The 26,958-nt window shown below is 44.3% G+C and overlaps 1 long non-coding RNA gene across 6 annotated transcripts in view; it reads left to right on the top strand.

Annotated features, from left to right (window-relative positions):
* LOC113951031 overlaps positions 1-26,958 on the top strand; it is a 75,904-nt gene that overhangs the window by 18,937 nt on the left and 30,009 nt on the right. For all 6 annotated transcript variants that reach the window (XR_003529002.1, XR_003528999.1, XR_003529003.1 and 3 more), the window contains 2 exons: positions 10,412-10,479; positions 23,296-23,388. This is a non-coding gene — a long non-coding RNA (uncharacterized LOC113951031). The remainder of the gene's footprint in view (positions 1-10,411; positions 10,480-23,295; positions 23,389-26,958) is intronic.

Here is a 26,958-nt window from a genome sequence, read left to right as displayed (position 1 = left end):
CAGTGGCCTGCCCCGACCTCCCACAGCATTTGGAGCAGTTTGCCGGGCACTGCAGAAGCCCACTGTGGTGCATAGCCCTCTGGCTCCTGATGGCTCAGCCCACACTGCTGGCAGAAAGGCCAGTCTTGCACTTTCCAGCTTGCCACCCCTCACCATCTCCTTGTGCCAGCCCCAGTGCCTACCCAACCATTTGACCAGCCAGTTCAGCAAACCTAATCCTACCAAAAGGGAAAAAACCCAGGAGGGGAGGATTGTATCAAGACTAACCAGCCCCTGCTGCCACAGACCCTACAGCCAAAGGAGCACAAGAGTCACCGGAGGGGGAGAGCTGCCTTTTCGCAGGAGCCCAGCTGTAGGTCAGCTTAGGCCAGTGTGAAACCACACAGCCCCCAAGGTGCAGAGAGAGCCGATGTGCTCACCAACAAACCTCGCCATGGCGAGCTTCACTGTTGGTGTTTGTGTTAGGGAGCCTGTAACCTCCTTAATGGATCCAGCTACTTCCGCAATTCATGTCTAAGACCTTGAAGATTTAATGCCTATATCCCCAAGCAAGAAAGGAGTAGATTCTTACTATTCCTGCACTTCGAATGCCTGAATGCCCGGCAAGGGTGCTTTTGCGTTATCCCAGGAGAGGAAGTGCCTCAGGGCAGAGCTCAGTCTTGTTCTTTTGCAAAGTGAGAGGCATAAATAGTTAATAGAAGAACAAAAGAGGACAGCTATGCCAGGGTATACACCAGGGAAAGTGAGAGCACAAATTAACCTTATGACTTGCCTTTTGAAGAACCACATGAAGTTTTGGATGTTTTTCCAGCAGTGTTGCAGCAGTAATGGTGTGAGGCTATAAGCATGGCAGAATTTATAGGAAGAGATAAGGTCTTTTACTAGACCAGCTGTCCACACTGTAGAAAGCAGACACATAAGCTCTTCTTTAGGTGTTTTTTAGATTTGAAGAACTTGGGTCTCTGAAAGCATATTTTGTCTAGGAAATAGATTGGTCTAATAAACCTCTTTTGCTCCGATCTTGCCCCACTGCTGATTTAAGGGCACTCTTCAGGCAAAAGTTTCAGCTTTTTGAAAATGAAGCTGTTTTCAGGACATCCTGTTCCTCGTGCTGGAAGTTCAGTTCTCACCCTTGAAATGTTAACCCGTAGTCCCATATTGTTAAAAGGCACATCAGAGGCAGGAGAGCAGTGCAGCCAGTTGCACAAGGAATTAATTCTTCTCCCTTCTCTCCCCCCTGCCAGGCACGGCCACACGCCATCTAGTGAAGTAACAAAGAATGCTGCCAGACATATCGTGCACATGTAGGCTACATTTATCGTATTAAACCATGAAACAATGCCTACTGGAGAGAGCAGGCTTTTTTTTTCAAACTCAAGTTACTTGTTTTAAGATAGGTACCCTAAGGAAAGAGCCTTTCCCAGCCTTTGCTGTTACATAAACTGGGGTACTTATCAACCACACCTGTGATGGGATTGATATGAGCAAAAGACAAAATTTACAGAAAAATTGCTTAATACGTGTTCAGTAACCTTGAAGGGGCCTGTAAGGTAGCTGTTGGCTAAAATACTTCCTGGCTTAAAGGTAGATGCTGTTTAATCACTGTAACTTCGGCACAGAGTGAACTGGACTCCTTACCCCTTGAAAGCCAGATTACTCCCGTTTGTGCAGCTGCAGCCTTCGCTGAGGAGCTGAGGAATCCCTGTGTCCTTCCTGCTTCGGGCTGTCAAGCTGTAACTGCAGCCAGTGCTACAGGAAGCAGTGCTGAGCACACACCCTCCCTTTGTGCTTTAGGAACCTTACAAAGGCAGCAAACACTTGTCTTTTGTCAGTGATTAAAGCACAAAGCGTAAGACACAGAAGATTTATAGGTTTAACACCCCTGTACTGCGTGCTTGCATTTATCCTCTCTTAGATCCCATTTACTTTAATAGGGAAGTTTCTGCTAAAACTCAGCATGATGTTTAAAATATTTACCCCATAGAGGGCAGATAATCTGAGAAGTAACAAGGTGCCATTTCCTACCAAATGTATTCTCTGACTATAACCACATGTAAATGGTACAATTTAGGGCCATGCTAGAGCGAAGCGTCAATTCACCACTTACCAGCACAGTTAAGCTGTGATGCCATGTGAACTGGGAGGGTTTCGTTTGCTGTCACACTGATAGTTGTCAGATAGGAAAAAGAAAAAAAAATTAAGATACTAAAAGTGGAGCATCGGGCTTCCTTGTGTGGCTTTGCTTTTCTTATTTTTTCTTTTAATCCTCAGAACAAAACAATTTTTATCTTGGAGTCCAACTCCAAAGTTTATTAGATTTCTGTGAGCACTGCAATGGTGCTTGTCACAGGTGACCAACGCAAATGACATGGCAGTTCTAGATACCATATTAAACATGGTAGAAGGATGCTGCATGTCAGGAATTCTATCTTCCTTTCCCAGAATGTCAAAATGCTGCCTAGCCTTTCATTTTGCCAGGATTTTGCCCATTCTGGTGTGGACATCAGTAGATTTTATTCTGTCGTTTGCAACTTGAAGCAAAGACAGGAGCTGCGTTCTCTCACCATGTCACCTACCCCTTGCTCAGTTCTCAATAAAGGCACATCGGCATGGCACAGCACAGCTTAAAACCTCCAAAGAAGCCATAAAGCCCAGTGGTCCCCATGAAATTTTAGCCCCTCTCCTGCCCAGAATAAAGTGGTGCTTGATTGACTCTCCTTGCCGGTGGACAAGGAGACACATTTTGATATATATTATTGAGTGTGTTGGGAGGGATTAACCACAGCCCCTCCCCTTGAAATGGCTTCAGTTTGATTTCTAATGGAAATGACAGCTGAATACATATATCTCAGTCTTTGCTTTTCTGCATATCTGCCCTTCCCCCAGTAACTTCTGAATTCGCTGACCAATATCAGCAATCTGTAACAGAGGAGTATCAGTCTTTAAGATAATTAAGTTGCTAAATATTCATTAAAGTTGGCCATGAACTACAGGAGAAAGAACCTATTGTCATTTAAAATAACAATGTGGCTCAACACTAACTTGTCCCAGAGAATCCCTACTGGCAAGGATATTATGCAAAACCTTTTTTTTCCTTCCTACACATGTGGTTTAGCAGAGCAGGATCCAGCCCTAAAAACTGCAATTTCTTTCTAGACTGTTTCTAAGGTGCGGATCCCAGATATGTTATTGCATAGATAATTAACCATCAAACACTAATGAATTCCATCAAATATGGTGCAAGGCTTCATGGACAATGTGCTGCAACATCGTGCCAAATTAAGCAGTTAATTCAAAACTGTAATGGGATCACTAGCAGTGTTACCCAAAACACTAGAAATAATCTAGTGGGATTAGAAAAATTCACTTTAATGTGGGATATGAGGTAGCATCCAAAGGGTTTTCATTAGGTCTTTGCATTGAGTTTAGCATACATGTTGTCGTTCACATGTTTTATACTCTAACCCCATGCATTTTGTGTGCACTAGTGTGGCAGCAGCAGCAGCAGCTCTGTCTCACAGAGTTTGCAGGGAGGCATCACCTCACTTTGCAGGCCCACAAATATGAGAGAGCAGAGTCTTGAAGCACAGATTGAGCAAGTAGGTGACATCGCTTCATCAGGAGCCCAAACCCCCTTGTGCTGTGACACAGAGAAGGGGTGGGAGTGACAGGCGTTCCCTGCTCACCCCCCAGCCCAGAGCTACCACTTAAAACAGATGTCTGTGTAAAAAAGGCCTCACACCTGCCAAACCACCAGCCAGCCTCAAGCTTCCTTCCTTGTTTTTTCAGTCCTCAGAATAATAACAGCATTTGTGCAATATGTACTGTGGCCTGTGGTTTTCTCTTTTCCCTGTAGACATGCTTTCAAATCTCCCCAGACCGAAAACTCAGACAGCAAAGCCTTACAAGATGGGAGAAAAGAGGTGAACAGTGAAGCAATATGCACTTTGCTTAGCTGAGTTCACTTTTAAACACCAAAAAAAGGAGGAACAGCATGAGCCAGTGTTGCAGACCTTGCCAGAGAGGCATTTGAATCTGATAAATAGTAGGAACACCTCATTTGCACGTATTCTGCAGAGCACTAAACTAGAAAAAAAATCCATTAACAGAGAAGTCATCTTGAATCAGAAACTTTCAAGATTTTATTTTAAACTATGGTGAGAATTTAGTGTTTTATTGCTACTTTGCTTTTGGTTCCTGTTTTTGATAGCATTGAGAAATGAGGTGCCTTAGGAAGCCACATGGTGTGTAACAGGCAGGATCAGCCTGTATACAAAGGAAGGAAGATGATGTGGCAGGACATTGTTAAGGAAAGATCCTGTTTGTACAGGGAGCTGAAGAATAGTAAACCAGAACAGAACAGGGATGCAGAAAGAGCAGAATTGAAAGGAAATCAACCCAAAATGCTCGTGAATCCTGTCTGTGTGCGGGAGCTCACTAGAGCCACCGAAACAATTTAAAAATCTGGTTTATTTGTCTTTTCTCAGATTTCTTATCCTGTAGTGGAGGAGAGAGAAGAGGGCAGACACGCTCAGTTGAGTTCCCCTACCACTCTTTCCTCCCATGGCAATCCTGCAGCAGTGACTCCAGCAGCAGTCAGGTTTGCATCAAAACTGCCAAAGCCGACCAAAAGTTTCTTAACAGTAATTCCTAGCTGTGTTTTATCCCATGGACACTTGTTTTCAAGAACAACTTCTGAAAAGGTCCTGTCTATCTTTGTGATTTTTTGAGATGTATTAAAAAAATAAAATCTCTTAGTTTATTTTTGTGAAACAGTTAACTGATTCAATGAGCTTCAATTCCTGATAAGCATTTGCCTGTTCTGCAGATACTGTATGTGTAGCAGAGGGAAATGACTTCCCTGCAATATATGCCTATTTCGGGTCACGTACTCTTTTGTTAGCCTTTTTAAAACACGACCACTTAAGGTCATTACACTCTCTAAATAAGTCTCTAACATGATTTTCGGTAAACCCATCTTTTCAAAGTCATATCAAACATCTTGATAACAGAGTATCTTGTCCCTGCAACAGGAGGATTAGCCTGTGAGTAATCTGGGTGGTGCTGCAGCAAGTGTTTTTGTTTTTGTTTTTTTTTTTCTGAATTGATTCAAGCAGTTTATAGTCAAATTTAGAGACCAATATGTGCAAAGCAGCAAAATCCCGCATCCAAAACAAAGCACTTAAAGTTCCTCTTTGCTTGTATATAAGGTTCTTGCATTGGTGTGAACAACTTTGATCTTTGATACAGTAACCAGCTTCCTGCAGTAGGCGGAGAGACATTCTTAACTGTATCTGCAAGCTGTGTCAAGAGTTTATCATAAAGTTGCTGACTTCTAAAATTCAGGCAAGCAGTGCCACAGCACATACTATAAATGACTTTTTTCTCCTGTCCCGCTGGCTGTAAACAAGCTTGATGCAAATTTAGGCAAGGAAAGCACCATGCTAAGGTATTTATTGATTTCTCTGTTGTTGATCTGGTGCTTTGGGTGGACTCCCACTGAAGCCCTCTATAAAAAAGGCGATGCATGAAAATGCCTCTCCCATGAAATTTGGAATAATTTTAATTGTAACAAGCCAGAGATATTCTAGCACATATCAGAGCCGCCCTGGACCCAAGCAAAGAATAACATGATTCTTATCACAAGGCATGCAGATACAGTCAGCCAGTGCTGAGTGGGGAGTGAATCATGGATTCAATGAGCTTCAGTTCTTGATAAAATGACTGGGAGAGAAGTAAACGGTCAGAGATATTCTTCTAGGCATTGAGACAAGCCTGTTTGCTCAGGTAATTTCCATGGGGAATTCACCTGTTTTGGGCTTTGCTATGGGTGATGAATGATATCACTGGATAATTTTGGTCATTCTAATGGCAGGTGCAATATGGGGGAGCAAAGGGAAAGCAAAGGGGGTTAAAATCCCTCACTTGTTTTAGGTACCTCATCTCCTGCTCCTTGTGATGTATCTGCCACCACTCACTTTCTGTGCTGGTGGGGTGGGGTGAGGAGCTACTGGAAACAACCAAAGCTCTTGTGTGGAGCTGCAGTAAGGTGGAACAGTGCCACGGGCTCCACCAGCTCTCTGCCAGGCACGGTGGCTTGGAGGTCCCCAGACATAGTTAGGTGCCATATGGCCAGGACATCTCAGGACTGTGAGGCTCATGGGCAAGTATAGGCTCTAGGCAGCAAGTCCCCACTTCCCATTGGGTCTACCTATGAAATGGGAGTAGACCTCTCCTAGATGTTTCTTCCCATGCTGGGGACACATGAGATGTATGGCACCCCAGCACGTACACAGTCCTTTTCAGCACTTGCAGTAAATGACCCAACTCTCTTTGAGGCAGCAGTGGTGCTGCAAATTTTAAATTAAAAAAATGCCCCTGCATGCTTCCCAGTCCCTAAGTGCTGATGTCTGAGTATGCTGGCTGGCATTCCAGGAAGGATGGGAGCTCTGGACATGGACTTCAGGTAGCCATTGGCACCAAGGTATGTATCCTCAGGATGTGGTTATGGGCACCTGACAGGACATCAGGAAATGCCTGCCCAGGTCTGCCTCTGCTGCTTCAGGTTGACTAGGCACATTAAAAGTTTCATTGTGGTAAGGAATGTCCTCTCTTTTCACCATTTTGGTAAACTTGTGCAGCCTCTCTGGGTTTGTATGATGCATGTCTGAAAAGGAAACAGGAAGGAGCTGCAAATGGAAATTTCAAGCTGTCGGCAACAGAGAAAACCCCAACCAACGTCCCATAGTATGGGTGGAAAACCCAGACTGTACACTTCAGCTTCAAGTGACAAAAGACACTGAATTTTACATAGTCTTCTGAAATCAGCAAGTATTGGAGTTAGAGTGAAAGAAGTGACTTTGTCTTGGCTGTACCTGTTCCAGGAGAGGGCCTGGGTTCAAAAATTCCATGACACACCTCTGCCCTTTGACTCTGAGTGCTCCCTGAGATGCTGTTCCTCAGGCTGGCCACCCTTTTTTGTTTTGGGGTGGCTGTGGGAGAGGAGCTTACCATATATAAAAGCTCTGCTTTGCCACTTGCTGATGGGGGACAGAACACACCCTAGTCTGTTCACAAGGTAAATCACAGTGTCACATTTGTCTTTAGTGTCACAGAGATGTACCAGAGAAAGTTTTAGCCTGTAACTGTATAACGCATGTCCAGCTACCATGAAAATGCATGTGAATAGAGCAGGGGAAAAGATCTATGATCTGAAAGCCTAATACTTGTATTGTCAAATATTCTGTATGTACACCTTCACCCCAATCCAGAATGGATCTCCATGAGCAGATAGTTCATGAAGGAGTATTGTTATAGAATTTATGCTGATCTCTGCTTAATTAGTTTCTCACCCAAGGACTGATGAGTGTTTGATCTTGTCATGGAAAGAGCCACTCCCACCACCTATGTAATTTAACAAATCCACAAACCAAACAAGTTGCCATCCTGCAAAACCCTCATACCTATGGGATTCATATTCTCCACAAGGTGTGATTTTCAGGTGGGCACTACTGAATTTTTGGATTACTTTACTAGGCTGAAGGAGATGTGTATCTGTAGAATTATATAAACCCACTCGAGAATAAAAAAATTAACACTGAAAGTGTGCAAGTTTTGCAGACTTGCAGTGTCCCACAGAGGTGGTTGTTGTGCTAGTCTGCATTAATGCAGGTAAAGGCTTCTTTCTGTGCCTGTGTGAGGACAAGTGAAAACATGATTGTCCCATAGCATTGATGGTTTGTAAATATAATTTTCTAGAGCCGTGTACTCCAACACTAGACTTGGTGGAATGGAGAGAGGATAATCTTCCTTGAAAAGACTGGATAGCTGAATAGGCGTTCTTTTAAACAGAATGAAAGCTGATCACCAGAGTACTTTGCAGTTGGCTAAAAGAGCACAAGCATTTTTAGTCCATGGGGAGAGGAAAGGAGAGAGAGGGCAAGTCCAGAATATGTGAAGGTAGGAGCTTCATATGGCCTTGCTGCCAGGCTTATTTTCTGTGCTAGTGGCCCAGAGAACTGGTAAAACTCAACCAGGATAGTAAAGGCTGTAATCCCAATTCATCATTTATAGCCTCCTCGTAGACATGTCTACGCCAGCCTTCTCAGATACAGCGAGCTGCTGCATTTCACAATCATGGGAAGGGCTTCCCAGCTGCACGCTCCGAACGTTTTGAAGTGACACATGGTGCATTATATTAACTTGGTTCAGACAATCAGCTTTAAACATCTGAATCTGATTTCTTGATGCTAATTCCTCTTGCTCAATCTTTATTTCAGCTGTGTGGAATTCTCAGACCTTTCTGACCCTGACTTATTGTTTCCTGATGTTTTATTGCTAAGTCATTGAGGTTTCAGGGAGGCTGATGTTTCTGAAACGTGCACACCTTTGATTGTATGCATGGCTAGCATGTCAGACCAAACTTTTCATATGCTCTGTGTATATCATTGTCTCCACTGCTGTATCCTCTGCAATTCCACCATTCAGGGCACTTATCTGCATGCCCCATTAGTGCAGTCCTCCTTAAAATGTGGTTATTATTTAAAGCTTTTCAAAAGCTCAGCCTCTACACAGTACAAAACTTGATCTGAGCCTACGTCCGCTCTTGTCACTCATGTACAGGTTCCATCTGTTCCCCTTTTCCTCTCTCATTGCTGCTTGCCACATCCAGACCACATGCTGCTTATACATTGTACAATAGACATTTCTGCACACACACTTTTGAAAATGTGGCTCTCAGTGCTTTATTGTTCACATGTGTCTTGTTGCTTCAGGCAAGTTTTATCAGTAATAATTTTGTTGTTTACTGACACATAGAATAAAAGAGGGTACTGTTAAAATGTGACTGGAGGAGAGGAAAAGGACCTTTGATACACCAATTACACAAGTTCTGCCAGCTTTCTGATCATTATCCCTTGCCACCACTTCCCCAAATTCTGTAGTTGCTGAAGGATAAAGTAAGATCCTAACATCACTTACAGCAATGTAAGGGCTGCTCCCCTCTGCATGAGGCTGCTCCATGTTGGTAGCGATTCACCAGCACCTCCTAAACTCCTGTGTCTGGTGAGGAGAGAGGTTGGGACCTTTTAGCACTCCCTTCCAGCAAGGCAGCCCTAGCTTCTGCTTTAGATCTCCTTTACAGGTCCCCAGTGTCACCTTTGCAAAATGGCTGTATTCTTCCATTTGGGGGGAAAAGAATTCCCTACAGAAACTAGTTCTGGCACTCGGTCTCCTGGGCATGGCAGAGGGCACACCCTCAGGTGCTGGAGAGCTGATGACGACACTCTCAGGTGGGAGCACTGCTGAAAAGAAGGCATGAGAACAGGAATATAAAGACTCTTCCATTTCTGTCCATGGACTGCAGCGATAGCTCATAGGGTGCCTCATGACTCCCACACCCCTCTGTGACTTCCATTCTACCCAGTCCCCTCTGCGGGTCATCAAAAGTGACAAGGTCTCTTCCCTCTGCCAAGAGGTGGGGAGGAGCCAGCTTTTGTTTGCACCAAAATACTCATAATTTTCACATACAATTCGCTGAATATTTTGTGTACCACCCTGTAACAAAGTTGAGGCCATTCACTGGCCAGAGGAGAAGCATGAAGGATACAAAAGAAGAGAATGGAGGAGAGCTCATGGCAAGATCTTATAGATTAGAAAGGAGGCAGGTAGGAACAGAGATTAAGCAAGTGCCTTAAAGAGTTATTCATGAGAAATAAGGGCTTTAAGTGATATTTGGCTATGGGAAAGAAATCAGTATCCGTGGTTTCCACTGGTGTTTGGAGTGCTAAAAGCAGAAGTGGTTGCTGAAGTCTGAACAGGAATGTTAGGCTGAGCTCTCAGCTTCCTCCTAAATTGTATGATTTACTGTCTCACTTGAAGAAGAGGTCTTATTTTATAGAATTTCAGGCTTTTTTGAAACTAATTGCTTTGTGAGCAGTGGAACTAATGGCTCTTGGTTTCCTGTGGGTCTGTGACCATTGCTTCATAGTCATCTCCCTTCTCTCCTCTCCTCCTAAAATAAAATGACTGCAACAAGCCCAACTCTTGCCTTGCTATATGCTCTAAGATCCTTTACTGGGCTGCAGGCAAGTACATATATGCTGTCTGACCAGCTAATGCATACGTGGCCAGCCAGCATGCACATACTCACTAGCCAGGTGAGTGCTGGCTGCAATTCTTTAACTGAGGTCTCTATTCCTCACCCAGCCATCAGTTTGCACAAAATTTAGGAAGGAAATCAATAGCTTTTGAAACTTCTACCTTTCCCTTGTGAAATCAGGTAAAAATTATTGATGGAGCTGGACAGACAGATTGAATCCGACCTAAAAAGGTTTTGTTGTATCAGCTTTGGATGTACATGTAGGACATTAGTCCAGGTTCTGGAATTCATTTGTCTCTCTCTCTTTTTCAGCTATTTTTAACCTGGATGTGTTCTGTGATTTGTTTCCCACACAGCATTGAAACTGGCACAGCTGAGGGGTGAGTGAGTGGTGGGAGAAGGGAAAGGGGAATCAAGGGATGCTTATGTTGGCACTGCTGCTGAAAGAAGTGCAGCATCAAACTATAGCCTCTCAGATCTGTATAATGTGGAGTTCCACACCACCTCATGGAAAAATTGTGACTATAAATATATTCACATCTTAAAGTGCTCAGATATAGGGCAAAAAGAGCTAGAAAAATCGAGACATATTGTAAAAACACTCAGCAGAAACAGTGGCTAGTTTTGAAATGTAATGTTTTCTGTCATAGTTCAACATCTCAGTACTGCCCATATTCCTGTGTGAATATCTCTAGACATCTCTCTATACAGGACCTCATAAGAGAAATCCTGTTTGTAGTAGCTCAGTCTGTACAGACTGCATATCAACTCAGAAACCCTTTATCTTAGTTACTGTATATACAAACCTTGAGCTCCGAAGAACAGAGGTTTGATCTGGAAAATACATAGGAAAAAGCTTCTTGAGCATTAATTTACAAAACGAGACCTCTAATTGTGAAGTGTTTCTTCAGTCAACTATAGATGATTATAATGTGTGAGATCTGCTTTTTCACCCTGTGTTCTGTTTAACACTGTTTGTTAGACATGAAAGGAAAAGAGGATTAAAAGGGAGAGATGGTATTATAAACAACCCTTCAGGGGAGGTGGGAAGACAACAGTAACTCCCTCAGAAAGAACACAGGGATGCCCTTAGGAAAAGGTTTTCAAAGTGTCCTGCGTTTGAAAGTTAATGAGTAAATTAATCTCAAATATTACTTTAAAGACTGACAGTGCCATCTTTAAGATCTCAAGCATGCACCACAACTGAGAAGAGACAAAGGGAATTTTTAATGGGCAATAAATGGACTAATATTTTTGGATGCAAAGCTACAGGCATGTTAGTTCTGATGGGATGTGGGTTTGTTCTGTACTTCCTGGCACTGTGACTTTATTGGGTTTTCTTGCTTTACACCGTCTTTTGATGAGGCACCGCTTTTTCCTTTAAAAAGTCAAAAAATGTGGTCTTAGTCAGTAATCCTCCTTTGAGTTACAGTAAGTCCATTGGGTATGGAGTTTGATGATGTGGGGATTTGTGCAGGTATGTGCCAGACCATCTCACAGCTATTCTGTGATGCCTCACTTCACACCTAGCTCAGCTAGGTGTGATGCCTCACTTCACACCTAGCTTGGTCATTTCTGCCCCTGCAGTGTTGCAAGACCACCTTGTGTAGGTGCCTCCCACACAAGTGAGAGGCTGGCAGGCAGGCAGCAACACCCCTTTCCACCAGAAGATAACAGCACAGGCACTCCTAACCCTGCTGCAGGCATGCCCCTGTCATCTCCAGTGGATCCCAGCCAACGTCCTAGACTTGACAACTTTCTTCGGAGCAGTCTCAAGGTGTCCCATACAGCTGCTCTTAAAATGACCAACCTTGGTTACCATGTTCCTGGATGTCAGGTATTTTGGAGGAAAGCTGGTCTTATCTAGAGCTTTTGTACAGCTCCTGTCATGGCCTCCTGACCCTTGGGGTCCTCTGCGCATAGCTGTCATGAGCCTTCAGTAGCTACAGTGGCTTCCACAAGCATGACTGTGCCTTTGTGGCCACAGAAGGAGCCGCAGCAGGAATTCCCAAAGGCAAGTCTTCCTTTCCTTCACCCAGAGCTACCTGCCTAGAATCATTCAAAACCCCACTGATGTCCTCCAAACCCTTTACCCACCCAGGGTTCCCAAAAACCAAACACCTGTTCCCATCTGACTCTTACTTTTCCTTATACCTCAGAAATGCATGAGCCATTTCACAAACCTCCTTCCTATCCCCCATTTCTCCACAAACTCCTCTGCCATTAGCATAACAATGAGAGAGACCCGCTTACACCAGCATAAGGTGACAGCCAAAAAAAGAGAGAATCAGCTCCCTGAGTTTAGAGACAAGGACATGAGGAAGCACATGCCCAGCCTTGAGAGAGTGCATCAATAGCACTTCCACCCTGTAATCACAGCTGCTTTTTGGCTCACTAATCCTATTCCTAAGGGTCAGCCACCACCTTCCAGTACTTTCTCAGTGGATAAAAAACACTTAGTTTAACTTTTCTGCTCAGCTGTTATGTACTACCTCTTCCAGAGCAACTAACATCCCAGTCTGCTCACATTTTCATGCCAGACCCTGCCTCTCAGAGCTATGGGTTGTACTGCTCTTTAAAAACCTCCCATCCTTCTTTCAGTGCTCAGCCTCTCTCCATGAGACATCCTGACCTAGTGCACCATCTGCCCTCTCTGCAGGAGGGGTGCCTGTGGCCTGCACAGATCATATGACTTGCGTCCTTGCAAGCTTGAATACTTCAATACTTGGACAGAGAGACAAGCTTGGCTCCTCTATGTCCTCTGCCTCCCTTCTCAGGCATTTTTCAATACATTCCGAGTCTCCCCCCTCTCATTAGCTTCTGGTTTAGTCTTGCTGGAGCTTATCCCTATCTAAATGACAGACTGCCAAACAGGCACACTCCGTTCATTTGCTAGGAGTATGAATGAAGCCAGTTCTCCTGCCCCATCAGTGACGACACCATGTGGGATCAGCTCTGCTGTGACTTCTCTTTACCCTTTGGAAGTTATCACCAGCAAAAATGCTAGCTTTATACTATTCAAAAGCAAGAACTGTGCTTAGTCCATTTTTCATACACAGGTATACACCTACCTACGTACATATGCAGACATATACATATTGGCTCTACTGAGTCCCATCCTGCTTCTGGCATCATTCTGAGCAACTGGAGCATGAAAATAGAGAAGCAAGAGAATGCTGAGCTGCAATACGTGTTTATGAGAGAGAGAGACTGCTTGCACCAGTGGCCGTGTTCTGGGCAGCCTCAGCCATGGGCACTTGGAGGACACAGCTAACTGGCACAAGGCTCTAGCCAAGCTTGTTGTGACCCTCTGGAAAAACTCAGTAATTCAGCTTTCATCTGGCTGATAAAGTTGGTATTGTGAAGAAACCAGAAATACTAGTCCTGCTCAAGAGCTGTGCTGTGCCCCAGGCGAGAATACGAACACAGCTTTCTCCATCCAAATTACAGTGAAACAATCAGGTATTCTCAGCGCAGCCCCAGGTGGCAAAGCCCTGCTCGCTGGGGGTGCATGCAGTTTATGGCTCCAAGGGCAATAATGTGAGACTAAGGACAGGTGGAGCAAGGGAACACAAACCTATCCTATAAAGGATTTTCTCATGGTGCAGAACCAGAGGGGTGTCAGCACCATGCCTTCCTTAGGTGAAAGTCAGGTCATCTCGATGCCTTCTTGGATTTGACTCATCAAGAACAGCATTGCATTCAGCACAAGGTGAAGCACAGAGGAATTGCATGGGCAGGTGTATGCAGAGAAGCAGATGGAAAAGGTGGGTGATCCAGTACTGTTATGACAAGCATTGAAGAAAGAGGAAGAGTTTGAAGAGGGCTAGAAAAAACCTCAAAATTCTCCTTACCATGCATGAGATCACATGTAGAGCAAGGTTAAGTCTGGGACTTTTTAGTGGGAGGAGGAAGCCTCCCAAGCTAAAAACTGTTCCCATTTCCAGTTCTCATCCACTGCCCAAAGACTCATGGCAAGCATCAATATCAAGTGTGAAACACCATCCCTAGTAGATATCAATGTAGCAATCCTTAAATTCTAGAAAATGCCAAATGCCATCATAGCCCAGGGGATGTCCAGTTTCCCAGCTTGTTTCCTGCTCCTTCTGTGCCTTGACTTGTGCTACAGATGGATTTATTCTTCAGAAAAAGACACCTGGACTGAACAAAACAGTCCTGTTATCATTCCTGAAAAACCACACTCTGACATCCCTTTCCTCCAGTCCCCTCACTGCAAGTGTGGTGCCAGGCATAGGTCATGTCTCCAAGCGCAGGTGTCAAATTCAGACAAAAAGAAAAAAAGCTCAGGGACTCCAGTAAGTGTACCATCTGGATCTCCACTGACTGTAAAAGGCAAGCTGTGTTCCAGGACTCCCTAAGACCTCCCAGAAACCCTGTGGATGCACAGTTGGACACCTAAAGCCAGACTTACAACGTGCTCCAGAAAAGTAACAGGTTTTGTGAGTGTCTCACGTCCTGCTATAGCAGGGACTGTTTGGCACATATTTGAGAGTGAACACATCTAGACCCCTAACTCTATTCCTGTCCAAAACTGGTGTGTATTTTAACTTGGACAGTGCCCAATCTGCAGAGTTAATGTTTTCCACATAAAAATGCCTGATTGGTAAACTTCCAAGAAGTTCTATTTTTGATTCAATGAAGAATGGCAGCTTTCCATGGAACTTACTTTCCTTCTTTCCTCCTTTCTTTCCCCACACCTCAAAATAAGATTCCTAAAAAATCCATAAATTTTCATTTGGAAATTCCCCATGGATGTCAGAGTTCAATTGTCCTGTTCTGCAGGAGGTGGGATAGTTTCTTTAGAAGTCCTTTTATACCTTGAAAAACTACTGGGGTTGGAGGCAAGGGGGGGTCCCATCTTTACCTTTTTGTTGAACTGTTTTTCCCTCCTCTTGAAAAGAGTGCAGAAGAGGGTCTGCTGTAGACTTCTGTAAACTCTCACGTTTTTTAACACTGTGCTGCTATTCCTGAGGCTCTATGGTCACTCGTGACCATGAAAGATGAGGCGCAGAATCACAGCTGTGGAGAAGCCACTGGGGTTCACCTCTCCATGATCAGAATACAAATCTGCTGATGTATGATTGCCTCCGAGTGGGAGATACACACAGATCTTAGAGAAAACCTCTTGTTCTCCTGCATCCAGGTTTACCCCCTTCTGCATACAACTTGTCCCACAGCCTGTGGGCCATGTCCTAAATAGCTGAAATTTACAGGAGTATACCATCTTCTTATCAGCTCCCACACTGTGATACATTTCTGTACTTGTTTTGTCCCATTCTATGTCTCCAGAGTTCTCAGCAAGCAAGAACTGAGTTCCTTCCAAGTTGTAACGACGCTCACTTGTTCACTCCCTCACAACCAGAAATCACTTTGGCCAACAGCCAGGACGGCAATAAGGGCCAGGCACATACCCCGGCAGCTTAAAAACACCTCAGCTTTGGGAAATCCTGCTGGGCTGTAAAAGCTGCCACAAACCCAAATCATATCAAGCAAGGCCTGTCTGATAATTCTTTGGCATAATCCCCAAACTGACTGAACTGCTTTTCCATACAGAGTATTTCCAGGTGGGTTATTAGATCTTGTATCCCTTCCATCTTGTATCCTCTCATGGTTGAAAAAGACATTCCTTAGAACAAGCTATTTTTAAAAGAAAAGCAAATATTCTCCTTTATATTTCTGGGTCCTCTAAACTAGAAGGATACTTTGCAAGACACAAACTGTTCTTACTGAGTAGCACAGGGGTCTTCCCATAGTGCCTGTGCCTGTGCAGGACTTTCGGCTAGGGAGATAATTTTTATTTTTGTAAGGAGATTGATGCTGGTACAACTATCAGTGTGAACAGTTATGCAAGTATGAAGGGTCATACCCTGTTAAATTTAGTTTCCCTTCCTGTATTTTTATAGCAGCATCACTGCAGCCACATTTCAGTCTGTGCTGCTTTAATTGTACCAGAAGAGTTAAAAGGAAAGAGCTGAGCCAAGCATGTCCCACAGCTGGTTGCTGGCTGAGCAGTGTGGGTTGCAATGTGAGGAGGCAGGAGCCTGGCTCTAAGCAGCTCTTCCAGCTTCAGGTATGCACAGTTGTGCTGTTTTACATGTGTGCACATGAGATTCATCAGTAAAGCTTAGCTTTGCCAAAATAGTGCATCTACATGAAGACCTCATGGTGTAAGACAAGCTTTGATTGCTTTCTGTCTGGGAGGGCTGTTTCGCTGCACTCCCTGTGATGAATTGGGCAGGTAGACCATTTGCTGACCTTCTGTTATTTTGGCCCATTGCAATAATCTATGTCTAACGTGAACAGGATTGTTGAAAATAGACCACAAGTATTGAATGACAGAAATAGGTAAAGAAGAGAAAAGATAGGATTTACATTTGAAAATTGTAAAAAAGGGGGCAAAAAAGTGTTTTGTTGGTTGATTTGAGTCTTTGGGGTCTCTGCAACCCCAGAAAACAAAGAGAGGTAGAGACAGAACAGTATGAAAGTCAGAGGTTTCTGTGAGTTAAAACGAACTGTTTCACTTTGAGACACTTTCAGACAAGATGATTTTGACATGTGTCTTTGGAAAAAAATAACCCACTGTGACCAGTAAAATGTGACCAGGCAGTGAGCAATCTGGGTTTGAGGCAGTGCTGCTGGTGCGACCCCTGTTTCCAGGGAGGCCTGCTTTGCAGCACGCGCCTGCCAGCCAGGATTTCTTCCATACCGCTGCTGGGAAGAGGCAGGTGTTGATGGGAGCGCTGTCAGCTGCGTGATGCCTCTGCAAGCCTGTGCTCCCGGCTGCGGTGAGGTTACGAGGGCTGCACTGCTACACAGGCGCTGTGCACCGGCATGACTCAGGTTCCCGGCAGCACAGATGCCCTGCACAGCCTTCATCCCCGTGTCCCTCTGCAGGCCGTGAGATTGACATCGCCCACTCTGGATACCGTCATCTTTTTCCAAAGACAGCCCTGCCAAGCACTGCTGCCAGCCGCTCATGGCTGTGCTAGGCACTGAGCCAAAGCTCCTGCCCTCAGCCCACTCCAGCTCAGATCAGTCGATGAGACCTAGTGAGAACACTATCAGAGCTCCTTTGAGCTGCAGAACAACCTGGGGGCTGTGAATCCTGGACAAAGTGAGTTATTACGAGCCTGGCAGAGCCTGGAGAGCCCTGTGCTCTTGAGGGAGACCCAAACAAGGCAGGAGCTGTTGCAAAGCATTTTCATTTCCTCTCAGTGAATAGTAGAAAGCCCCACCCAAATTTCACTCCTCACTCCCACTTTATGTTAACAAAACAAACAAACTCAAAAAAAAAAAAAAATCAACATTTGCTACTGAGTGTTGCCCTTGCTTCCATGTGACCCAGGCATGTGATTAAGTTGTTGATACTTGTTTTTTTATAGGATCAAATTCAAAGCTGCTGTAGAAGCCTGTGCAACTTGCCAGAACAACTCTTTACCCTGGCAACTTACACAAGCTGAGGAGATTCTCCCTGCCGGAGAGTATACTCCCTATCTCAGCCTTCTCCCTGCATGTGAGGCTCCTCCTCTCTGTCCTTTTGCAAAGGCACCAGCTGTATACATTTTTAGGAAAACAGGCAAAATTCCTCCTAGCTGCACTGCAGATCTTTGTGAGAAGCTCCTGTGATGAGGCAGGAGTTTGATCCAGCCTTTCTTCCTCTTGGAAGCGTTGCTTAAATAAAAGAAAAGGATAAGATTCCACCAAAAAAAAAAAAAAAAAAAAAAAAAAGGAGAAAAGCCCAGCTTGCCAGCCCACCGTGTGCTCAGTGTTTGGTTTCTGCTCACAGCCTGCACAGCCCTGCCTGTGTGGATCTGTTGAGTCATGTTGCATGGCTGGATGGGATGGGGCTGTTTGCTTCAGGCCTGGTTTTTTTTCCAACTCTCCTGAATGACCAAATGTTACCCATGCTGGGGAGCCACCGTGTTGTCATTGGTCCCCTTCCCTCCTTGGCAGGCAGGAGCTCTGGGAATTGAAGGGGGCCGTGCAGAGCCTGTGTAAGGAAAGCATGTCTTAGCATGGAGACACTCTTTTCCTGAGGCAGTAGAAATAACCATGGCTCTACTCATGGTGTCTCTGTGACCAGTGTGCACTGTGTTGGGCCAAATCCCAACTGCTTCTCAGGTCTCAGTAGTTCCTGTGAATAATGGGGCAGCCTCTACTTCAGTGACTGCCTTTACTACAAGAGAAGGGACAAGCTTTTGAGATACCTTCACAGTCCTCTGCCGCTAGAGTTGGCTGGGGACCAGGCCAGCACCTGATCTCAGGTGAAGTATTTACAAACCTGGAGTCCAGCCACAGGTCCATGGTTACAAAGAGTCATGAATGGGAACAGTGGCACACTGTTGGCCCTCAGCACCCTGTCGAGGAAGCACAGGGGGTTTTAGGTGCTGTGTCTACCTCTGTAGTAATTCCCAAGTACCACAGAATCACAGAATGGATCAGGTTGGAAGGGACTACAGTGGATCATTTGGTCCAACCTCCCTGCTCAAGCAGGGTGATCCTAGAGCACATAGACAGAATTGCATCTGAACACCTCTATGGCTTATTGAGGCAGGAGATAAAATATGCAGGGGTCAACATTGAAGAACTCCCCAGTGTGCCCCAAATCTGTGTGTGCTGCCAACTGATGCAACACACTCTTCTTGGGATTTGCTTTTAATTAAAAATGAGCTTTTTGTTCACAGTAGTAAGTACCAACCTTTCTTATGGGCTTTAACTGCTCCCAGCAGCCTGAGGTGTCCCCTCCACCCTTTCTCTAGACCTCACTTGCTGTTGATGCCTGTACCTGCAACCATTACCATGCTATGGAAACACTACATGGTTTTTGAAGTAGGGATCGGATGTAACAGTCGCATAATCTCCGACATACAGAAAAAGTCTCTCTGCCCATCCAAGGGCACTCTGCAGAAAGCAAATGCTCACCTTGGCCATATGACAGGGATACACAGAGTTGTACTCTCCACCCGGCTTTAGCTGGGATATTAAGCTGTGTATTTCTCACTGGAAATAAGCATTCTGTTTTCCTGTACATGGTTTGTTTTGTTTCTGTCGAACATAAAGCCTGGAGGCAACACTGCACACATGCTTTTCCTCTTTCCCAGTGTTTTCCTTCTTCTGTACTTTGCCACTCTATCTTCCCTCTTGTTAGAAAGGTAAATCTTTGAACATAACAGTTTATTATGCCCTCTTTTCATACTATCTGGATTGGAATAAGAAAGTCACAGACTCTAAAACTCATTGCAAACTCCTTGTGTTGCCCCATTTTGGGGAAGGAGGGGGAGAAGTTGGGAAGGAGAGAGGTGATGTTAATGTTTTTCTGTTTGAGAAAAACCACACCATAACTGGTACTTGGAAAAGGCACATTGCTTTTAATGGTATTTCAAACTGTCAGAACCAACAAATTTTAGGCTTCTTACTTTAGTGCTGAAATAGGAAATTATAGAATGATAATTTTGTTTGGGTTGGAAGAGACCTTCAAAGATCATCTAGTCCCCCCACTCTGCTGTGGGCAGGGACATCTGTCACTGGATCATCCAACCTGACTTCTAACATTTCCAGTGATGGGACATCCACTTTTCTGGGCAACCTGTTCAAGTTTTGGGGTCAGCATACATCACACACCCAAAATATATCTATTTCCAGCTTATTTAGTTTTTCTGTATTCTGGCCCTTTTGCTCATGACCTCTGTGAGCACCCAGTTGCTTGTCTGGGCTCTAGAGCTCTCTGCTATGGCACATTACTCTGAAATTCCTTATTCTCTCCCAAGGATCTCAGGCAACTCATGATTGGTTTGCATCAGAGCTCTTGTGTCTCTGACATACATAGAATTCTCTGTGCCCCATTGGTTTCTTTTTGCTGAACAGGAGCCTGTTATTATTTTTTTTTTTTTTAATTTTATTGCCATGGTTGGGGAAGATTCTCTTTTGCCAGATCACCAAACCGCCAGCATGGAGATGCCAAATATCCATATGTCCCTAAGCAATTAGTTGGATAGGGTTTGGTGTGTGGTATTCAGGAGTAGTCAGTATCATTTGGTTTTCTCAAATCAGTATAGCTTTTTGTTTCTTGTTGAAAATTACTTTCTGCTCTTAACAACTTCTCTTAAGCACTTCTCGAAACTCTTTTTTGAAGAAAACACATTTCTGATATAGGAATAATAGACCTTTAGTTTTCCAAATTTCAAATTTCAACTTAAATGTCTACTTTTCACATTTAAAAAAAAAAAATAAAATATTTAGAGAAAGTCTGTCATTTTTCTGAGAAACTCTCTTAAAAAATAATTTTCAGTTCCTTGCTTTTCTCTCTGCCAGTATTCTCTGGCAGGTGGGTGATTTTCTGGCCGGGAGGCCTCCTACACATCTGTTTTCTTCTTAGCCTGGTGAGGCTTATAGGCCAGGGATTGCCCCTGTACTTGTACAGCTGCCGAAAGCAGAAAACTGAACCTCTTCACAAAATCAAGTTCAGCTGATTTCATTCTCCCAACTCAACATCCGGTCACAAAAACAGAGGCTTTTTTTTACCGGTCTCAGATCTCTCTTATTTCCCCATGAAAAGTTACACAGACTTCTATGGTAGCCAAGGGGGAAGCGTCAAAGCTCTCCTCAGTGGTCACCATGATTAACCTGAAGCTGTGAGCCAGAGCTGCATTTCATGAGCCCAGAGTTTTGCCACGCAGGAGGCTTTGGCTGCAGTGAGGGGTGCCACATTAGAGAGGAGCTTCCAGACTCTTAACAGCAAGTCTTGCAATAACTGTTGATCAAATAAAGTTTCTGTTCACAGCACAGAGCCAAAAACTGGTTTTGATTGCAGCCTTGAGGGGTATTTCTTGGCTTGTAGTCAATGTTTTAAGCAATGTGCAGCTCTATAAGTCATTAACAACGTTTGAAATCTCTTCCTTCTTACTATTATCCTCAGAGATGTGGAATGAAGACTATTTATCTTCCCCTCATATTTCGTTATGATTATTAAGCCATAGGAATGAAGACGTACATAAGAGTTGAATATAGCAGGCCTGTTCTAGCTGTGTCAACATTATTTTTAGAAGAAGAGAGTATATTCAGAAATATGGCTAAGTTTTCCTTTTTTCTTCTCCTAACTGTATTTGTGTACAAAGATTTCAAGATTTCACAATACCATGTTATATATGCACTCTTTTTGAAGCAGTAATAACAAGGTTTCTCACTGCCACATTACCAAGACACTTAAACAAGTCTCTTCATTAATAATGTTGCCTATACCTTCAGATTCCAGTGTCTGGTCTCACCACTACTTGCTCTCAGCTGCCTTCCCCCCCACACACTGTATTTAAAGCTATTTTGGATGTCCCATCTGTACCACTGGGTCCTACCAGCTCCTATAAAACAGATCCTCAGGCCATCTCTGAGAATTAAGGAGAGACCAAGGTCCCACACAGAGACGATGTGTAAGCGCTTGCAGATGTGTCCCCACTGCACCCCTGCAGCAGCTGTTTCCAGCTGGTACCACCATTTGCTGCTGTGCAGTGCCAGGCAGAGGTGCTAGTGAGGGTAGGACGTGAGGATATCTGCATTAGCGCTGGGTTACATGGCAGCAAAAAAGCAAATCTTGTTCAGCCAGGCTTTGACCAATGTGGCTGTGCTGATCCTAATCCTGGGGGCACCTTGGGCCGTGCAGCACCTTTACTTGGTGCAGTGTAGGTACATCTTGAAGTCCTTCATGACTTTCTAGCTACATGGTTGAGCCCTGTTTTCAAACAGTCATTTACTTGACATGTCCACACATTTACTATCACAGTCAGGCTCCTCCATGCCAAATTCTCTTCGGAAAATAAAAGTTGCTGTTATAAAACACTGCAGGCAGTGGGGGGACTTATTGTCACATCTGAGGTGTACAAGTGTTAGTTCTTTTAGCCCCTTTATCTGAGAATAGGAAGATTGCAGTGGTGAAGATGCTGCTATTGCTGGCAGTGGGAACAGACAGGGCAAGCTGCAATGGGTACAGAGCCTGAACTGTCCTCTCCTTCCCAAATCCATTTAAATTTTGGATTGGCAGGTCGCTGTAGAGGAACATGGTCACCTGATACACTTGTTCCCTAGATGGAGGGGACTGAAATTTCTCAGGCTTTTAATCTGTCTCATTTTATGAGACAGAGCACTACAGCTACCCTTAAATATAAATGAGATGCCTACAAGCCCATGTGCATTTTCACGTTGTACAATTTTTCTCCTAAAAGCAAGGTTTCGCCTGCTCTGAAGAATGTGCTTTTTTGCTGGACACATCAATTTGCAGATTCTCCCTATTGGCCATGTCCTTTATCCTCTGCTTCCAGGTCACCGTGGCACTGTGTTGGAGTCTGCAGGAGCAGGGACTGTCTCATGACTTGTTCATGTAGCACCTACAAAAATGAGATTTTAATCTAAACACACATCCCTAGCACATAAATGCAATAAATTGGCATAATGAAAATGGATAAACTGGGAATGCAGCTCACTGTGGAAATAGTACCTAATATGGGAATAATTTCTAACTCTTAAGGGTTCTAGTGTTCCTTTCTGCTTTGCTTTGAGCGCTCAAAAGCATGCTCACTGCAAGATGGTTTGTGTTAGGAATGATGACGTTTGCTCAATTAAATTTCAAAAATATCTAAGTGGCAGCCCTACTGGGCCAGAGTCAAGAACTTTTCTTTTTCAGGTTTTCTGGTGGTCAGGCAATATTAGAGGTTGGTGACTAGTGAGTTTTCAGTTCATACTTTTAACAACACATTGCTGATGGTAAATATAATTTAATTCTTCAGTCTAGAAGCCTTATCAATACAAATCTGTCTTTATAACCTAGTTATGCTTCACTAGCCCAAGGCAGAGCAGCATTAACTAATAATTCTATAGATATGTGGATGGCTTTTATTAATAGTATAACCAGGCATTTTATCATAGAGATTCTGCTAACTTTGTTAATGTCACTGTTGTGGTCCCTAAGAACCAGTGCTCATAAGCAGAATCATGCTACATTGGAGTCAGTGAGGAACAAGATACACATGCTCCAAAGCAGTTCACTGTAAGAAAAAATTGGATGGATATGAGCAGGATCATGGCACCAGAAGAAGATAGAACTAAATGTAAAGTATAGCAGTCACTTGGGCTTTTTCCTAAGTAGCCTCATACAGCCCTCAGATTATTATCCATTATTGTTTTTTCAGGTTGGTGGCAATGAAGTTGCACCAAGAAGTCCAAGAGCAATCAGGAGAGACTTCAGGGCTTCAGGATGGTTGCTTAAGGGGTCGGGAGCACAAGTACTGTTCTCCATTATAATTCCAATTGCAGGGAATGATGAGGGAAGAAACAGAAAGAGCCAGCAGATCAATACCTGGCTCTGAGCCTGGTGTCACCACAAAATTTTGGCATTTTTGATTGTGGTTTGGTTTACATGACAGCATTGCTGCTAGTGACAGACAGAGCACTGAACACCTGTCTCAAAGTGGGAAAGGAATCTTTGCATTGGCTATTAGGAAATACTTTTTCACTGAAAGGGTTCTCAAGCATTGTAACAGGCTGACCAGGGAAGTGGTTGAGTCACCATCCCTGGAAGTATGTAAATGATGCGTAGATGTGGCACTGAGGGACATGATTTAGTGGTGGACTTGGCAGTGATGTATTAAGGGTTGGTCTTGAAGATCTTATAACTCTTTCCCAACATTAATGATTCTATGATTCCATTCTGACCTATCCATGTGCCTTTAAAAAAAAATACTGAAGATCCTTTCTGTAGGTAGGTCAGAACTTACTTGTCTTGTAAGCAGTAGCAAGCATTCAGATACCAGTAAGACCATGTAAAGCTGTGTGTGTGTATAAAATGTTGTTAATTCCCAGCACTTGCTGGTACTCCTCGAGCTCCAAAGCATGCATACAATCCAGTATGTGTCGCAGCTCCCCCCAGGCCTTCTGACAGTATCCCTGACAGATGAAAATGTGTTTCATGTGGGTGGGCTTTCTAATTGCAGCACATTCCAGCAAGGTACAGTGTTTGGTGCTAGTGCAGCTCTGAGGGAACTGTAGCTGCTCTGTGTGCATTTTTCCGTGATGCCATCTTTGCTTTCCATTTTGTCTCGATTCAGTTGTAATTAGGATCATCATAGCTACCACAATACTGCTGCTGCAGAGCTCCCCAAAATGACTGGCCCTGTCAGGGTACCTGGGACAGTGAGCAAAGGTTGTGGGGCCTCTGTCTGCCAGCTGAGGAGAACAAACGGAGCTGCTGGGAACAAGTCATTGTGGACTGAATATAGTTTGGGGTGAAAAGGCTAGCACAGGCACTTGGCTGCCGGCGTGCTCTTGGGTGGAGAGAAGCCCTGAGTCAGGCAGCACTTTAGTGCCATGACTTCACTTTGAGGTTTGGGTCTGGCCTTGAGGGCATCTCAGAGCCATGGGAGACATTGAGGGCATTATTGGGGCTTTTTATGTGTGTGCTGTCAATTCATTATGGAATTCAGAAGGCAAAAGTAAAGCTTTTGGCCAAAGAAACAGCAATTAGTGAGGAGGTGCTTACAGCTGGAGAGAACAGACAGAACAAGTATCCAACTGGACAAAACAAGTTGTATATAAACAGTCTCTAAAACTGTTTACGAAGTCCAAAAGAAATCAAAATACAAAAGATTTTTTTTCTGTCTGAGAGCAGAGGATACAGATGTTGGTTCTTTTTCCCTTCCATCAGTGTTGGGCAGCAGTGTTGGTGGTGACACTGTCTGTGACTGTGGTGTTTTGGGGTGTGAGGCTCCCCATATTGCACAAGTACTTCCGTTAGTCATATAGCCATTTCTGCAGTCTCTGCCACGTGCATCAGGAGAAGCATAACAACTACAGGCACCCCCTCATTTGACTTCTTTCTCTTCTGCCATTCTCCCTGTATCAGAGCACCAAATCATCCATTGCGCTGCAGCAATCAGTCATTAATAAGAACCTTGCTACTGCCAGGGCACTTCTCAAGCCACTGCAGTCAAGGTTACTTCTGGGAAAGACAGAAAACAAGTTAGATTTTCAGCTGCTGCAAAAAGGAAAGAATACCATTTAAAAACCTATGTTTTTAATTTTACCTGCTACCCAGGGCAGCACTGTAGGGCTGCAGCACTGCAGAGGGATGCCTTGTTAGAAGCTTGTCTTGCCAGTGCTGCCATGATGAGTAAGTAAAAACTTAGCAAATAGATCCCCTTTTCCCAAAAGAGGGGACACCCAGAGGATGAAAAGAACTAGCAAACATTACAGAGTTTAAGGCGTGAAGTTGCCAGTATCTGGCCAGAGAGAGAAATTGCTTCAGGTGGCCAGAGAAGGCTTCATGATTCCTCTGTTTAGCAGGAAAGGAGCCTGCTGAAGTGTCTGTGTGGAAGCAGAAATAAAGGACTATCGCCAGGATCGTTAAGGGAACAGAACCTGCTGCAAGGAAGCATGGTCTGGGTTGGTTGACAAGAAGCAGAAATACCAGCAGCAATTGCCTCCTGCCCTGGGATATCCTTTCTTCTATCATTTAAATCTGAGTGAAGCAGCTGGACTGTCAACACTCATGGCAAGACCACGTATGCAGGACCACAAGTCATGTTTCTGTGACAAAATGTGGGCTGGAGGAGAGCACAACATGCTGCTGCTGGCTGAGGGAGGAGGAGGCAACACAGAGGAGAGAGGCTAGGATTTCTTAACCTTTACTGTTAGTTTCTCAGAAGGAAGACTGCAGGACCAGCTCTTTAGCTAGCATAAAAAGACACATATTCATGGAGCTGAACAGTGTTCATTTGCTTCACTAGGAAAAGCACAGAAACACAGAAATGTTGGTTGGAAGGGTCCTTTTTAAGGCCCAAGGTCCACCAGGCTCCTGCTTAGCACAGGACTATCACACTACATCAGATCAGCTTTGGCATTGTCTAGCGAAGTCTTCAAAGCCTCCAAACATGGAGAATGGAGAGTCTCCCTCTTGGGAGATGTTTTCCCTAATGTCCATTCTCCTCTCCCAAACTCCATCCTGGACTTGTTGTCCCTCATTTGTCCATTTGTTGCTTGCAGGAGGGATTAGGCTCCGTCAGTCCCCCATTGAGGGAGGCATGATTTGCAATAGGCTCCTGTTAGATCACCCTCCATCCCCCTGCCTATGGACTAAACCCACCCAGCTCCCCCAAGCTCCACTCCTGCTGTGTACCCTCTGCCCCAGCTATCTCAGTACACCTCTTACTGGGCCTGCTTTCACTGAAGGGTCCAAAGCAACATGGTATGTTGCTGGTGGCCTCTGGAGAACAGCAGCTTCCCTCTCCCTGCCAGCTAATGAGCCTCCTTCTGCAGCCTGCCAAGCACTTTGTCCCATTGGCGATGCCAGCACATGCTGGGCTCAAACAAGGTATGACCCGTAATTCATAGCAACATGAATACCAGCAGAGATTTCATTCACTGCACTGGAGATAGTACAGTAAGCAAGCAGTTTCAAAAGCCAATTTCATAGACACAGAGATTACATTAATCTCTTCTAATAACTAAACAATTCAGTTTTCAAGATAGGACAAAGCATGGGATATTCTTGACAAAACTGGTGCTTCAAAGGTGCCTACACCAGATTTAAAATCCTAACTCTTAAGCTCCTAATGATAGAACCGATTGTATCTTTGCAGACAGTAGTGCTGCAAAACTTGCATTTAATCTCCTCTTTTTATAACATGCTGTAGCTGCCTGAGCTTGCCTATGGGAAGCAAATGTAGATTGTCTTTGCCTTCAAATACCATATGAGGAAACTTACTCAGCCCTCACCAACTGATCTTGGGAGCCTGTGGAATGATAAAAGCTCAAGTTATCAAAGTATCTGTAAACTGCCTTCTGATTTCTAGCTGGAG

Source organism: Corapipo altera, unplaced genomic scaffold (genome assembly GCF_003945725.1).
Source record: "Corapipo altera isolate COAL_440 unplaced genomic scaffold, ASM394572v1 0, whole genome shotgun sequence".
NCBI classification, from domain to species: Eukaryota; Metazoa; Chordata; class Aves; order Passeriformes; family Pipridae; genus Corapipo; species Corapipo altera.
The sequence above is the reverse complement of the archived record's forward strand: the minus strand, read 5'-3'. Positions and strand labels throughout refer to the sequence as shown.